This window comes from Marmota marmota, unplaced genomic scaffold (assembly GCF_001458135.2).
Source record: "Marmota marmota marmota unplaced genomic scaffold, marMar, whole genome shotgun sequence".
NCBI lineage: Eukaryota > Metazoa > Chordata > Mammalia > Rodentia > Sciuridae > Marmota > Marmota marmota.
Window position 1 is genome coordinate 8,732,254 of NW_025999977.1, and position 15,417 is coordinate 8,747,670.

The window sequence follows — 15,417 nt, forward strand, 5'->3', positions numbered from 1 at the left end:
CTGGATTCCCAAGAGAACTAAGTTCAATACTCCGCATTTTCTTCCTATGGTAAATTATCAACAAAGGATAATGAGTAAGCAAAACCGGTTTGTCTTGTTCTAGCATCTTGAAGACACACAAGGAATTCAAGTGCAAACTAGAACCACTTGGAATCACTTTTGGAACCTCACCTTGTTCCAAAAGTGATTCCAAGTTGTTCTACTTTGTACTCGTATATGTGTACATTTATAATATATATATATATATATATATATATATATATATATATATATATATAATTTTTGTGTGCAGTCATGTTGGAGATTAAACCCAGGGTCTTAATGCATGCTAGGCAAGCACTCAACTACTGAGTTACCTCTCCAGCTATTTAAAACAAAGAAAAAAACAAACAAAAAAATTATTTTGAAACAAGATCTTGCAAAGTTGCCCAGGCTAGCCTTGAACTTGTGATCCCCTGCCTCAGTTTCCCCAGCCTTCTGAGTAGCAGGAAATGTAAGTGTTCACTAAGCCCAGCTTCACAATGCTTTTTAAAAGGCCAAACCAGCCAGGATTAAGGCAGCTTTTAAACTATTGTTGACTTCCTGATACAGGTTCAAAATACAGGAAGTTGCTAAATCCATTTCTTAGTATAATCTATGGACTACTTCTACACATTAAGTGAAATTATTTTCATCTTTGGCCTTAGGTAAAATTTGATTAATCCTTTCTTTAGTATTTTCTTTTCTTTTTAAAACAGGGATTGAACCTAGGGGCACTTAACCACTGAACCACATCCCCAGCCCTTTTCTGTATTTTATTTAGAGACAGAATCTCAATTAGTTGCTTAGGGCCTCATTAAGTTGCTAAGGCTAGCCTAAAACTTGCAATCCTCTTGCCTCAGCTTCCCAAACTGCTGGAATTACAGGCATGTGCCACAGCACCCAGCTAGTATTTTCATACTATATATTCATCTGCTTAAAATTTTTTAAAAAAAACTTTTAAATTGACAACTATATAAAATTATGGCATATAATAGACTGTTTAGATGCATACATTGAAAAATGATGGAATCAAACTAACATATCCATCACTTCAACTACTTATTTGTTATGGTAAGAACATTTAAAATCTATTTTAATTAATTTTGAAATACACATTGTTACTAACTATGGTTACTATGCTCTACAGCAGATCCCTAAAATTTATTCCTTCTAAAATTTACTCCTGAAACTTCACTGTTCTTCCACCCCCACCTCCCTAGCCTCTGGTAACCATCATTCTGTTCAGCTTCCATGTAAACTTGTCTGGTTTTATAAGAAATAAAATCAGGGACTTAAAAGGACTTCTTTATTATTTTATAGATATATTTACTTCATATTGGGGATTTTCTCACTTTATTACAGAATTATAGAGAACTGAATTTAGAAAAATACAATGTAAGACTTTCCTCTCAATTATTTTTGTCCTTTCCTTTTCTCCTCCAATTTTACCTTTTTGGTGAGTAAATTGCAAAGAGTTATATTTGCAGTTTTCAAAAGTGACTTCTTAGAAGTGAAACTTGCACCATTTTTTTTTTTTAATCTCCACCTGCAGGAGTTACATTTTGACGTTGTTTTTTTTTCCCAGTGTGAGTGTGTGTGGTGGTTTTTTTTTTTAATATCTTCTTTAGTTGTAGTTGGACACAATACCTTTACTTTATTTATTTTTATATGGTGCTAAGGATGGAACTCAGTGCTTTGCATGTGCTAGGCGAGCACTCTACCACTAAGCCACAACCCCAGCCCTCAGTGTGTATTTTTTTTAAATATTTTTTTAAGTTGTTGATAGACTTTTATTTTATTTATTTATATGCAGTGCCTCACACATGCCAGGCAAATGTGCTACTGCTGAAACAAAAGCCTGATAAAATGCTTGAAACTTGTTTTGAGGCAAAATAATCATCATCATCATCATCATCATCATCTTAAAATTAAGGTATAGATTGAGGCCTTTTAAAAAATATTCTAAGACATTCCCTTTCTGAGAATTGTATTTTGTTAGTTTGAGATTGAAAGCCCTTGTCGGGCATGGTGGCACATGCCTGTAATCCTAGAGGCTTGGGAAGCTGAGGCAGGAGGATCATGAGTTCAAAGCTAGCCTCAGCAAAAGTGAGGTGATAAGCAACTCATTGAGACCCTGTCTCTAAATACAATACAAAATAGGAATGGGGTTGTAGCTCAGTGATTGAGTGCCCCTGAGTTCAATCCCTAATACCAAAAAAAAAAAAAAGAATAAATAAACACACATACTCCAAGTTTCTGTTTTAAAATAGCAGGAATGACCAATACAGGGTAGTATAATGAGTGCCTGGGAGAAAGGCCTGGAACTTGGGAAGACTTGCAAAGGCCTCAGAGAAACAATGTACTATTTTCAGAGTCCAGTGGGTTGTTGTTGTTGGGAGAGGGAGATAATCTTTAACCTTTGAAGGGCATTTATTTTGGAAATTTGGTGAAAGGAGAGGTGCAATCTTGTGGAATTATATGCATTAATAGGTGTGAGGTGATTTAGGGATGATTGAAGTCAACTGGTCTGTGGGGTGGACAAGGGTCATGTAGAGGGATTGTATCCCAGACCCCACAAAGATGGAAGGTGGCAACTGGGTGTACTGGACCACAAAATGGGGTGTTACCAGAGGAGGGTCAAGTTGATGTCCAGATCCTTGGCATCAGGAACAAAGAATTGAGCAATACATACAAGAGAAGCAGCTACAGCGTAGATTTATTGAAAGGGCAGTACGCTCTGTAAAATGAGGAGGCCTAGTAATGGGGGCCTTTACTTTATTTAGAGAATGGCTCAAGGCCCCAAGACCAGGAACCTGGTAGTTTTTATCTGCCTTCAGTAAGGGATTTCCAGAAGGGGTGGTACTTGTTCTTACTCCCCTTCCCTTGGTCTTATTGATGCCCAGGGTGGGAGTTCCCATAGCAACATGGGTGGTCCTATTCATGCCAAAGGTGGGAGTTCCCATAGCAATGTGGGTGACCCAAGCAGTTACACAGTCCTGAGATCTGGCCCACATCTTGCCATATTCTCCCATCCTGTCATCCCTAACCTCCTGTCTCGTTTTCCCCTGAGATATGATCCTGAAATTCTTTGGTGGAAGCTGAGGGCTGTTTCCTTGTTTTCTGCTTCAGGCTGATGATAAACTGTTGTCTACTTAATTGGGTAGGTACAATGAAACTCTTGCCCTATCTGATCAAGATGAAACAGCAGAATGCCCCTGGTATCTGAGATGTAGTGGGGTCAGGATATGCAATAAAAGGTTGATATTGAGCCTATAGGACCATTTGGGCATGGATGGCCTGTAGTCTGGAAGAAACAAACTTAGTTCTTAACAGTTAAGTACTAAAAGAGAGAACCAGGAGAATGATTGTAAGAGGAACCATAGAAGGGAGTAGTGGGTAAGAAGCCAGGAATGGTCACCCCATACCTCTTATAATTCGCCCTGCATATTCGTGGCTCCAGTATTTTTTTTTATTTTGTTGTATTTGGCCAGATTTATTAATAGAAAAGCAACATTCTTCTTTTAGGTACAGGCTAGTTCCTCCCTTGGCAGAAGGCAGTAGGTCTGGCACCCTCTGTTTTGAAATGTTATACTGGCCAGTGAGTCAAGTTGGTCTTGTAGGAGCTTTAGGGTTTTGCTCATCTGAAAAAGAGCCACTGTAGAGTCCTAGGAAAGTTGTGCTTATGTCTGAGGAAGGTTCCCCCTACTGTAATCCTGGTGGCCCAATCAGGCCAGCAAGGACTATGATTAAGGGAATTAGAAAGAGGGCCCATTTGACAACCTGCTATTGGATCTAAGGGGGAAGGGTAGAGATGAATTTTTCAGGTGCCAAAGTTATATCCCAGTAGGACCATTTTTTAGGAAGCATAGTGTCTGTTTGGTAAAACCATATAGGCTTTGGTTCCACAGATCCAATATATTCCTTTGGATGGAGGAAGTACGGCTTCCAGGGAATACATGGATTAATAGTGTAGGTGAGGATTCCTCTGTAGTATGAGCCCTAATACCCCAGGAAAATTTGATTCCAGAACTTTTGGTCCTTGTGTCCACTCAAGTAGCTGCCATTACAGGATTGAAGAGATAGTTTTGTTGTGTGGAGCTGGCTGTTCTATTTTCTAGGAATAGAGAATCCTGGTCAGGTGCAAAATGCAAGGCAGAGATATTGTCTGAGAATAAGGTATTAAATAGAGTAGTCTTGGACTTGTTAACAATTAGATTATATTCTGATGAGATCCCCTGATAGTAGACAGTGGTATTGAGGTCTTTTACAAAGGTTATACTTGGAGGAATAGGCTGTTGTATGAATATAAAATTTTTGAAGGTAGTTATTTTCCCTGCAGATCCTATTTGGCCTTCAAGAGCCCTAAGAGATATTCCATAAGGGTGGTTGTTTAACATGGAAGGTATATCAGCAATGTTGGTATTCTAAGGTTCTGACAGGATGAGCTTTAGAGTGGGCAAGATTAGAGAATATACAGCATGATCAGTGGGATTATTAATTAAGTGGGAGAAGAGTGTGCCTTTAGGTGGTGGGTGTTTAGTAGGGTTGTTTTTATATGCTACAGTCAGTTTTTGTTTGTTTGTTTGTTTGAAGGGTGGTAATGGTTGCAACAACTCAAGAGTCATAGGCAGTAGTATGTTGATTGAATTTTGTGGAAATACTTCCCCAGAGTTGCCACAGGGCTGGTACATGGTACCCCCACGTGTAAGAGGATATATATAAACAACAAGATGAATTAAGTTTTAGGGTCTATGAAGTAGTGTTTTCTGATTGTAGGACCTCATTGGCCAGGGTTGGGATAAAATATGGGGAAAGGAAAAATAAAACTTTGAATATGGTTGCAGCCCTCTGGAGAAGTATGTTAAAGAAATAGCAAAGGGCCCTATTCTTGAGAAAACAACCTCAAAAACAGCAATCATGAACACAGTAGATACACAGAGGAAGATAAACCCTAAACTAGTCCACCAGAGTTACCAGGGAACCAGGAGTTATTTCACTTAACTTTTATGTAGTTTCATCTTGAAGAGTCTAAAATTTTTTATTTGTTCACAGAAACAGGTCTTCTCTGACTGATCCAGGATTGGGTTTGGATCTGTGGAGGAAGGGGATATGTGTGTGTGTGTGTATGTGTGTGTGTGTGTGTGTGTGTGTATACAGACATATATACACACACCTTTTTTGGTTCTTTTTAGTTATACATGACAGTAGAATGTATTTTGACATGCTATACATATGTGGAGTACAACTTCCCGTTCTTCTGGTTGTACATGATGTGGAGTTACATTCGTCATGTATTCATACATGAACATATAAAAGTAATGTCTGTTTCTTTTCACTATTTTTCCTATTCCCATTCTTCCTCCCTTCCCTTTATTCCCTTTTGTCTAACCCAAAGTAATTCTATTCTTCCCTAGCCTCCTCCATTATTATGAGTTAGCATCCACATATCAGAGAGAACATTTGGCCTTTGTTTTGGGGGAGATTGGCTTATTTCACTTAGCATGATAGTCTCCTGTGGGAGACCAACCTCGCATGTGACTGAGTTAGCTCCTCTGCTGAGTGATGTGGCATCAGGCACCCATGCTGCTAGACTGCCCTGCTCTTCTAGGGTTCCAGTGACTGTGTCTTTCTGCCTGGGTGTGTCTTCCTATAGCCCCATGGGTGGAGCTATGCTCACCTGTTCCTTTGTAATATAACCCCTTGCCCTGTTTAGGATACAATGTTCCATGGAAGTGCCTTGTGTGTGTCCCCTTCTCTTACTGTGCCCCTGGGTGTGGCCTACCTAGATGTCAGTCAACCTGCTGACAGTGGACATCATGAAGATAGACTCAGCCCCCTGAAACCCGACTCCTTGCCTCATTTGAATAGCTTCTCAATAAAAGGGGTCAGCACGTGTGTGTGTGTGTGTGTGTGTGTGTGTGTGTGGCGCGCGGGCGCGCTCTCTCTCTCTCTCTCTTTCTCTTCCTGTGGACCCTTAAGGTCAGAGGAGCCGTCACAGCTACCTCAAAGAAAAAGGTATTTGTGTCTCTTGTGTGGTTATTTTATGCAGCCCAGTCAGCCCAGTTTTCCTGGAGTGACCCTGAGCCTTTTAGTGGCGAACAGAAACCCGGCTGACTCCAGTTTCATTCAATTACCGGCAAATGCCATAATTTCATTTCTCTTTATGGCTGAGTAATATTCCATTGTGTATATGTACCACATTTTCTTTATGCATTCATCTGCTGAAGGGCACCTAGGTTGGTTCCATAGCTTGGAATTGAGCTGCTATAAACATTGATGTGGCTGTGTTACTGTAATATGCTGATTTTAAGTTCTTTAGGTACAAACCTAGGAGTGGGATAACTGGGTGAAATGGTGGTTCCATTCCAAATTTTCTGAGGAATCTCCATACTGCTTTCCAGAGTGGCAACCTTCACTTTTTAAAAAAAATTTCTTAGCTGTAGTTATTTCACTTATTTATTTTTATGTGGTGCTGAGGATTGAACCTAGCATCTCGCGCATGCAAGGTGAATGCTCTACTACTAAACCACCACCCCAGCCTGCAACCTTCACTCTTGAGAGATATAACCAGCTGCTGATTTCTGCAAACTTGACAGCCATAGAAGTAGCTAGGATTACTTGGTAGGGTCATTTCCAACTAGGTTTTAAGTGGTTCTCAGGAGATCCTTTCTTCCAGGTTTTTACTAAAATGTGTTCCCCTGGATGCATGTACAGAGGACCTCTGGGGGCAGAGGCTGACCAATTGAAATGATCCTAAATCCGTGAGATAATTTGATGAGTTGGGCTGTCTCAGGATCTGCCACAAGTTTCCTGGATAGGAAAGGAAGTCATCTATAGAGCATTTTATAGAGATTCAGGCTAGTCCTGGGTGCATTTTGAATTCTCATAAAAGTTATGGGTAATATGGTTACCCAGGTTTCAGAGTTTTCCTGGCACAGTTTTCCTAAGGTATGCTTTAGAGTTTGGTTTGCTCTTTCTACTGACAATTGTGGTCTCTAAGCAGAATGTAAATAATATTTGATTCCTAGAGCCTTGGTGATCCCCTGAGTGATCTGAGATATGAAAGAGGGTCTATTATTACTCTGTAAGTGATATCCCTAAAACTTTGAGGGAGGACTATCCATGTATATTGTTGTCTTTCTTTGTTAAAAGGGTTTTCCCTTTGGAAAGCAATGAGGTATTTGGATGCTGGTTCAGGGGGACTGAAGAGAAAGTGTCTGAGATCCAGCACAGTAAACCAGGTGGTGTCTCTCGGAGAGGTAAGGTATAAGGGTGAGTAACCAAGGGGTGTACAGGGACTACAGCCTAATTGACAAGTCTTAGATCTTAATCAGTCATTTCCTGCTGGATTTTAAGAGAGAAAAAAATGGGGTATTGCAGGGAGATTGGAAAGTCTAGGAAGTCCATACTGAACTAGCTCATCTGTGACAGGTTGCAATACATTCATTTAAGGAATATTGTTTTCTACTAGGGTAATAGTTGGAATTATTTAAGGTTATTTGTCCCACGTGGTCATAAATTGCCCTTCCAAGCCTCCCATTATACCAGGACAATGAGTTTACTTATAAGTCAGTGGTGCTCAGCATGGGAGTGTTATCCCCTGGCTATGAGAATAGCTTGGGGTTTATATCCCAGTTGCAAGATAATTCTGTTTCTGTTATGTGTCTGCCCAGGAGAGGGCTTGGGAAGCTAGGAACTAGAAACTCATACGTGAAAATTTTTGTCCAAATTGACATGCTATAGAGTGATAAATTAGTTTTGTTTTTCCTATCTATGCCTCCCACCAGGGTGGCTTGGGAGGCTTTCCTGCAAAGTGGTTAGAACTCAGTCTAAAATGAATCGAATTGGCTTATCCACAATGTCCAAGGTTACTAGGGGCTCTTTGGAAGTGATGATGATATCCTTTGGTGAGGGCTTTGGCAATGGGTCTGGGTATCCTCCATTGTTCTTGGACTCCATCTGTGCCCCCTGTGCAGTGAGTCTTGGCTGACTGGGTACCCTTTTTGGAATGAGGACAGTCAATCTATTCGCGGCAGGAGTCATCAGAAGAGTTTCACATGTGACAAAGACCAGTCAGTGGTTTTGTGCAGTCTTTGGCCCTAGTGTCTGGTACTTTTGCATTTAATGCAAGAGACTTTTCTTGGGGCCTCTCCAGTTTTCTCTCGAGACAACTTATGTGTTCTGATGGCATTGCCAATTATGGCTTCTGTAAGTTTGACTCACTGTCTTTCCTTAATCTGGTCCTTCTTACTTTCTCTGGATGTTTGTTGTTGCAACCCATAAAGGCAAAATCTAGTAGTTGGTTTCTATTAATCCGGAGTTCCATCTGGAGTTTTTGAAGTTTCCACCTATTATCTGGAGATGAATGGCTGATGAGATTTCGACTAATAAAACAGTCCCTTCTCCAAAGAAGCAGGTCTATATTGGTATACTTTCAGAAAGCTTCCTCTAGCCAGTCTTAACAGGCTGTTAGATTTTCATGCTTTTCCTGGGTAATTCTTCTTAATCATAATTAACAGGCTTGTTTAGGCCTTTTTCCATTCCTGCCAAGAGGGCTTCTATCATCTGTGTCTGTTTTGTCATGCCTGCTTGTTTGGATGTTGTAGTCCCAGTTGGGGTCATTGGCTGGGCCAATTTCAGCCTTGGGGTAATTTCCAACTGGGGAGCGGGCAATGATTTAATCAGCTTCCCTGCAAGCTGTTTCAATAATTTGCTCTCTCTCCAGAGGGGTACAACACACTGTCAGAATAAGTGAGTGTTTCTCCAGGATAAGTCAAAGGACATCAACAAACTTGTCTGGGTTCTCGGAGTATTTTCCCAGCCTTTCTTTACATTGTTGGATGTCAGTGACTGAGAAGGGGACCTGTACTCTTCATACTGTCTTTTTGGCCCTGGCCACTTCCCTAAGGAGCGGGTGGCCCTACTAGGAGTATGTTGTGAGCATAGGATATTTGGAGGAGAAGGCTGGTGAGCCATTTCTTCTGGTGAGTGATATGGAGGGGGTTGTTGGTGTTCTTGGAGAGACATGGGGGCAACTCAATAAAGGATCATATTTGATGTAGGGGCAGAGGCTTCTCAGGATACTGGTAGATTTTTGTCTTTGCATAGTAAGGGGTTTTGGTATAGAGCCAGGAAGGCTTGGATGTATTGATTTTCTGATCATTTGCTTTGTCTTTTGCAAAACAGATCCAATTGATGGATAGTATAGTTTTAGCTATTGTTAATGGGCCACTATTTTAAATCTCCTAACTTATATTGGAGCCAAGTGGTATTGCAATAGAAGATGAGGTGTTTCTTCCTTAGGTCATCAGGATTGAAGAGGTCCCAGTGGTGGAGAATACAGCTGAGAGGGGACTCCTGTGGTATAAAAGTAGTTCTTCTCATGTTGTCTGTAAAAAAAGGAAACCATAAGGATCTAGGAACTAGATTCCAAAGAATCCCTTGGATAAAAGAGGTATCTCTGATTTAGACATTCCTGGGCATCCCTCTGAGGATCCTGGCTTAGGTGGCCAGATGTCTCTGGCACCAGGGCCACTATTGAATGTTTCCTAGAGCATATTCCTTCTCTAATCCTATGAGTCCTTTCTGGCTCCTAAGTCCCCCACTGAGAAGATGGATGCCTCTGTAGACTGGCCTAACTGCAAAATACAGGAAGATAAGTGAATTTTAGTGCTGAAACAAGGGTTAAGAAGCTGATACAAAGGCCCCAGAAGAGTAAGGCCCAGTTTGTTTTTCTCTGGGGTGCTTTCTTTTTTAAAAATGTTTTATTGGTTCCTTTTAGTTATATATGACAGTAGAATGTATTCTGACATACCATATATACATGGAGTATAACTTCCCATTTTTGTGGTTGTACATGATGTGGGGTTACACTGATCATGTATTCATATACAAACAGAGGGAATTTATGTCAGATTCATTCCACTATCTTTCCTATTCCCATCCTCCCTCCATTCCCCCCACATCCCCCTGACAAATATGGTGAATCTCCACTCCTCCCTCCTCCCAGCCTATTGTGAGTCAGCATCTGCATATCAGAGAAAACATTCAGCCTTTGGTTTTCTGGATTGGCTTATTTCACTTAACATGATAGTCTCCAATCCCATCCATTTTCCTGGCAAATGCCATAATTTCATTCTTTAATCCATTCATCTTTTGAAGGACACTTAGGTTGGTTCCATAGCTTGGCTATTGTGAACTGAGCTGCTATAAACATTGATGTGGCTATGTCACTATAGTATGCTGATTTTAAGTCCTTTGGGCGTATGCCAGGGAGTGGGATAACTGGGTCAAATGGTAGTTCCATTCCCAGTTTTCTGAGGAATCTCCATATTGTTTTCCAGAGTGGTTGCACCAATTTGCAGTCCCACCAGCAATGTTTGAGTGTATCTTTCCCCCCACATCTTTGCCAACACATTGTTACTTGTGTCTTGATAATTGCCATTCTTACTGGAGTGAGATGAAATCTAATTTTAATTTGCATTTATTTAATTGATAGAGATGTTGAACATTTTTTTCCCACATATCTGTTGACCTATTTTATTTCTTCTTCTGTGAAGTGTCTGTTCAGTTCCTTTGCCCATTTATTGATTGGATTATTTGACTTTTTTTGTGTGTGTTTTTTTGTGTTCTTTATATATCCTAGAGATTAATGCTTTATCTGAGGTGCAGGTGGCAAAGATTTTCTCCTGTTCTATAGGCTCTCTGTTTATGTTCTTGATTGTTTCCTTTGCTGTGAAGAAGCTTTTAGTTTGATATCATCCCATTTATTGATTGCTGGTTTTACTTCTTGTGCTTTAGTCTTGTTGAGGAATTCAGTTCCTAAGGTGACATGATGGAGATTCAGGCCTAGTTTTTCTTTCAGTAGGTGCAGGTTCTCTGGTCTAATGCATAGGTCCTTGATTCACTTTGAGTTGAATTTTGTACAGGGTGAGAAGAGTTTACATATTTTGTTACATATAAATTTCCAGTTTTCTCTAGAGTGCTTTCTTAACCTAAGGATGAGGTAGAATTGTTTCCAAGGCTGGTGGTCAACATTAATGGTGGAAACTCCTGGAGTAGTGCCTGACTTTGGGCATCCTTATAACTACTTTCACAAGTCCAGTGAAATTTGGCCTCCTTACACAAAAGGCTAAGAAACACCCAGCCTGCTTTATCAGCCAGGGACTGCCGGATTGTATTCCAGCAATCCAAATCCTGTTTCTACTTTTTCATCAAATTAAAATAAAAAAAAGGAACAGCAATTTTTATCTGGTCTGGTCTGTGTTTTAGCACATGAGAAAGAAACCACCTCAGCCAGTAGGCCCCAACTGTCCAACAGAAATAGTGAGGTGCTAATAGTGCAAAAGGGCCAACCTGTCTCCAGGAGGAGGTCTTGAGCACCATTTCAGGAGAGGAGGAATTGGTAGTTTTGAAGTAGAGGCATGCAGGAGGCAAGAGAAGGAAGAGTATGGAATCAGGGATGGGCTTAATGCCCACAGTAGAAAGGGAAGTCTGACATGATTTGCCCTGGATGGCCACAGGATTGGGGTAGTTGGATTTTTTTTTTTTTTAACTATGTGCCCATGATGGTGAGTTTTGTCTTGAGTCTGGCAAAGGCTAATTCTAACTGTGGCTCACAACTATGTTATCCTGTCATTGGAATTTTCAAGTGGTAGGCACCCTACTGGCTCTTAACTGCCCATATGGTGCCCACTGAAAATGTGGACTTAGATTACTGGGAGAAACAGGTTAAGTAATATTAATTGACACATGCATACAAAAGTAGCGAGAAAAAGTAGACCATCTGCCCTATTGGGCAAATGACAGTCGAACTCCCTTTTCCCTGGATCTTTGAGTCTTCCCAGAGAGTCACCCTGGGATATCACAATTATCCAGGGGATGGGGTCTTCCATCCAAGGGTCTATCAGAATCTCGGGTTCTCCAACCTATTGAGTAAAGATTTTTCACTGTCTTTGAAAGAAGTACCTTATGATTGTCCTCAGGGGAAACTGTCAATAGCTCCTCAGTCCCAGTGTGCTACGATTGGAGATTCTTAGAAAAACAGATAAAGCAGAACAGTGAGGGCTTCAGGGGGCTTACCTTCTAGCTGGCTTGCCAAAAATGTCACCGGAGGAGAGTCAAGTCAATGTCCAAGTTCTTAGGGTCTGGAACAAAGAATTGAGCAAGACACATAGGAGAAGCAGCACAAGCTAGATTTATTGAAAGTCAAAGTGCATTCCTCAAAACAAGCAGCAAAGTGGGAATGGCTCAAGGATCCCAGAGCAGGAGCCCACTGTCTTATATCAGCCTTCACTAGGGGATTTCCAGAAAGTGTGGCACTTGACTTCATTCCACTTCCCTTGGTCCTATTGATGTCCAGAACCGGAGTTCCCATAGCAACATGGGTGGTCCTATTGAGCACAGGGCGGGGTGGGGGTTACCATAGCAACTATGGGTGGTCCTCTTGAACCCAAGCGTGTGTGTGTGTGTGTGTGTGTGTGTGTGTGTGTGTGTGTGTTCCCATAGCAACTATGGGTGGTCCTATTGAGCCCAGGGCGGGAGTTCTCTTGGCAACGTGGGTGACGCAAGCAGGTACATCGTCCGGTGACCCGGCCGACATCTTGGCATATTCCGCCATCTTGTCATCCCTAACTTCCTGCTTCGGTGGGGGAAGGGACGTGGGGAAAAGTGGAGTTCAGCGAAGATTTTTGTCTTTACATGAAGGACTATTAGAGGAGGCGTAGGGGAGCCTTGCGGGGTATTCCCCGCCCCGGGGGAACGCGGCTGCGCCCTCGGCGGGCGCGCCGGCCCGCGCCAAGGCCCCTCTCCCAGGCTGCGGCGCTCCCCCCGGCCCGGGCCGCGGTCCTCCCGCCCCGGCGGAGCCGCGCGGTGGATTGTGGGCTGGGGGCTGCGGCGGCCTCGCGGCAGCCTCCGGCACGGTCTCCCCGGACCCTGCCGGGCCGGGCCGGCGGGGTGAGGAGAAGCAGTGGAGCAGGGAGCAGAAGCGCCAGGGGCAGTGGTCGCTGCGCGGCGGCGGCGCGGCGGCGGCGGCTCCCCTGGAGGCCGGGGGATGTGGGGAGAGGCGGTGGCAGCAGCGGCGGAGGCGGCGCTGCGGACCCGGGGGAAACTGCTGGCTGACAGGACACCCGGGAGAGACGTGAGGGAGCCGCCGCTGCCGCCTCTACCCCGAGCGGAGATCGGCTCGAGAGGGCGACCCTGTGCTCCCCTGGCCCGCGGGCAGCCGGCGCGAGGCAGAGGCGGGAAGCCGGTCTCGGCCCGGCCAGGCTCCGGGCGGCGGCGGCCGCGGAGCAGCAGCCTCGGCGCGACGTGGAGGGCTGGAGGCGGCGGCGATGCACTAGGCCTCTCTCTGGGGCGGCTGCCCGGGACCGCAGGTAGGTGTCGGGCCAGTCCCCCGCTGCCCACTGCGCTCCGGGGCCCTGGCTCACTCCGACCTACTGCGGAGAGAGGGACCGAGACCCCACCCCCTCTGTCTCCTTCCTGGCCCGAAGCGGACATAGTTTCGGTCACAAGTGACCGGCGCCGAAGCTTCCATTCTCCTCTCCGCTACCTTCTTTTCCTTGTCACTCTCCCTTTGGGATCCTGGCCCACTGCTCTGCTCCTCTGCTGTCGGCGGCCGCTGACGCCGGTCTCGCCCTTCGCCGGGATCCCGGCTCTGGAACTTCCATCACTCCTCTTGGATCCTGACCCCAAACTTTTCTTGTCTTCTTCCAGCCGGGCCCTTAACCCCTTTTGGAGCCTTTTGGGATAATTTTTATTAAATATTTTTCAATTTCCCTCCAGCTCTGGGAAAAACTAACCTAAAGAATAATTCGGTGTTTTGCAGTTAGGCAATTTAAGCTCGCAATAATTGGTTCAGTAGTTTTCTTCCGTTGTGCTTCCTTCTATATCTGCATGATACAAAGGTAGGCCATCCCTGCCCTCCCCTTGTCGTTTGGGAACTTTTGCCTGACCATTATCATTAGCTACTGCTCTGCCCATGTGTTGAGTTCAGGATGGTATTTTTAGAATTTTGGCCGACCAGAGTTGCAAAAAAATTTTTCTTGTTTTAAATTCTCTTTTAGCCAGCTTTATTTATTTATTTGTATTTTATAGAGGCTCCACTTTTGAAGAATTGTTTGAAGCCAGTTGTTCTAATTGGCTCTACTTCTGACTTGTCAAACCCAGGGCAGTCTTAAAAGTAAATGCTTACTTGGCAAATGATATCATATTAAATTATTTGTAGTATACAGATAATCATATTGTTGTAACTTTAGCTGTAGATCTTGATGAACCTTCACTTTTATTAATCTGATGGGGAGTTCTAATTGGGAAAGCACAAGTACCTTAAGAGCCTAATTGATTACTGAGCAGTTATGATAGAACAGATGGGATTTGTTTGACTCTATTTGTACTACAGTCAGAGTCTGATTTCCTAGAAATGGGTATTGGTGGTTCATAGTGATCATCATTGCTCCTGATAAGCTTAGACAGATCAATATATGTAATTGATAATTTTGGTTTTTGGTAGATGTTTGCAATTTTATTGTTATTTGGCTAATTTAAAATCATGTTCTGGTAATTTTAGAATTATTACATTACCAGTCTGTTCACAATAAAACTGTAAAGACTATGCTTTGTTATTGATATTCATATATCTTGTTCCTGTAGAAGTATTGTTAACTACTTCGTTTGACTTTCTGAAATGTTTTTCATTGTTTTTGAAATTGTCACTGGTAAGATCATCCAGTTTAAAGGAAAAGATGATTAAATTTGCGTATAATTGTTTTCTTGAAAAGTTAAAATTTATTTCTGGATAAAATAATTAAGTTTTTATGTCAGAATTGAAGACAAATCTTATATAACCCATGAAATGGCAAACTGCAGAATTTGTTTTAATTACACTCCTTTTTCTATCAATAAAAGTTGATTAAAATTCCTTTTTTCTGCTCTTAGCTTTTTCTTCTTTTTTCCTTTTCGGTCCTGGTGATTTATCCCAGGGCCTCACACATGGTAGGCAAGTGCTCATAACTTTTTAAAAATAGCTTTTTTTTTTTTGAGTTATAATTAATAACATACCATAAATACCCTCGTGTAAAATGTGATTCAGTGGGTTTTAGCATATTTACTGAGTTCTCTGACCAGCACCATAATAGAATTTTAGAAGATTTTCATCACCCCCAAAAGCCTTGTACCCATTAGCAATTACTCCCCATTCTCCCATATTACCTGCAGCTCTAGGCAATCACTAATCTACTTTTTATCTCAATATTTGCCTAATGTGGGCCTTTCATACAAATGACATTAATTCAAAATTTCTTGAAAAGTTATGCTTTTAAAATCAATTTACTTGTTTTATTTATTTGGGTCAGGGAATAAACAACTGGTCACCCGATATTTAAAGGGATATTGTAAACA

The 15,417-nt window shown here is 42.4% G+C and overlaps 1 protein-coding gene across 2 annotated transcripts in view; it reads left to right on the forward strand.

Annotated features, from left to right (window-relative positions):
* The first annotated feature begins 12,958 nt into the window (after positions 1-12,958).
* Positions 12,959-15,417, forward strand: part of Vps54 (VPS54 subunit of GARP complex) — an 86,240-nt gene continuing 83,781 nt past the window's right edge. For both annotated transcript variants that reach the window (XM_048804217.1, XM_048804218.1), the window contains exon 1: positions 12,959-13,394. The gene's annotated coding sequence lies outside the window, so the exon portion shown is untranslated. The remainder of the gene's footprint in view (positions 13,395-15,417) is intronic.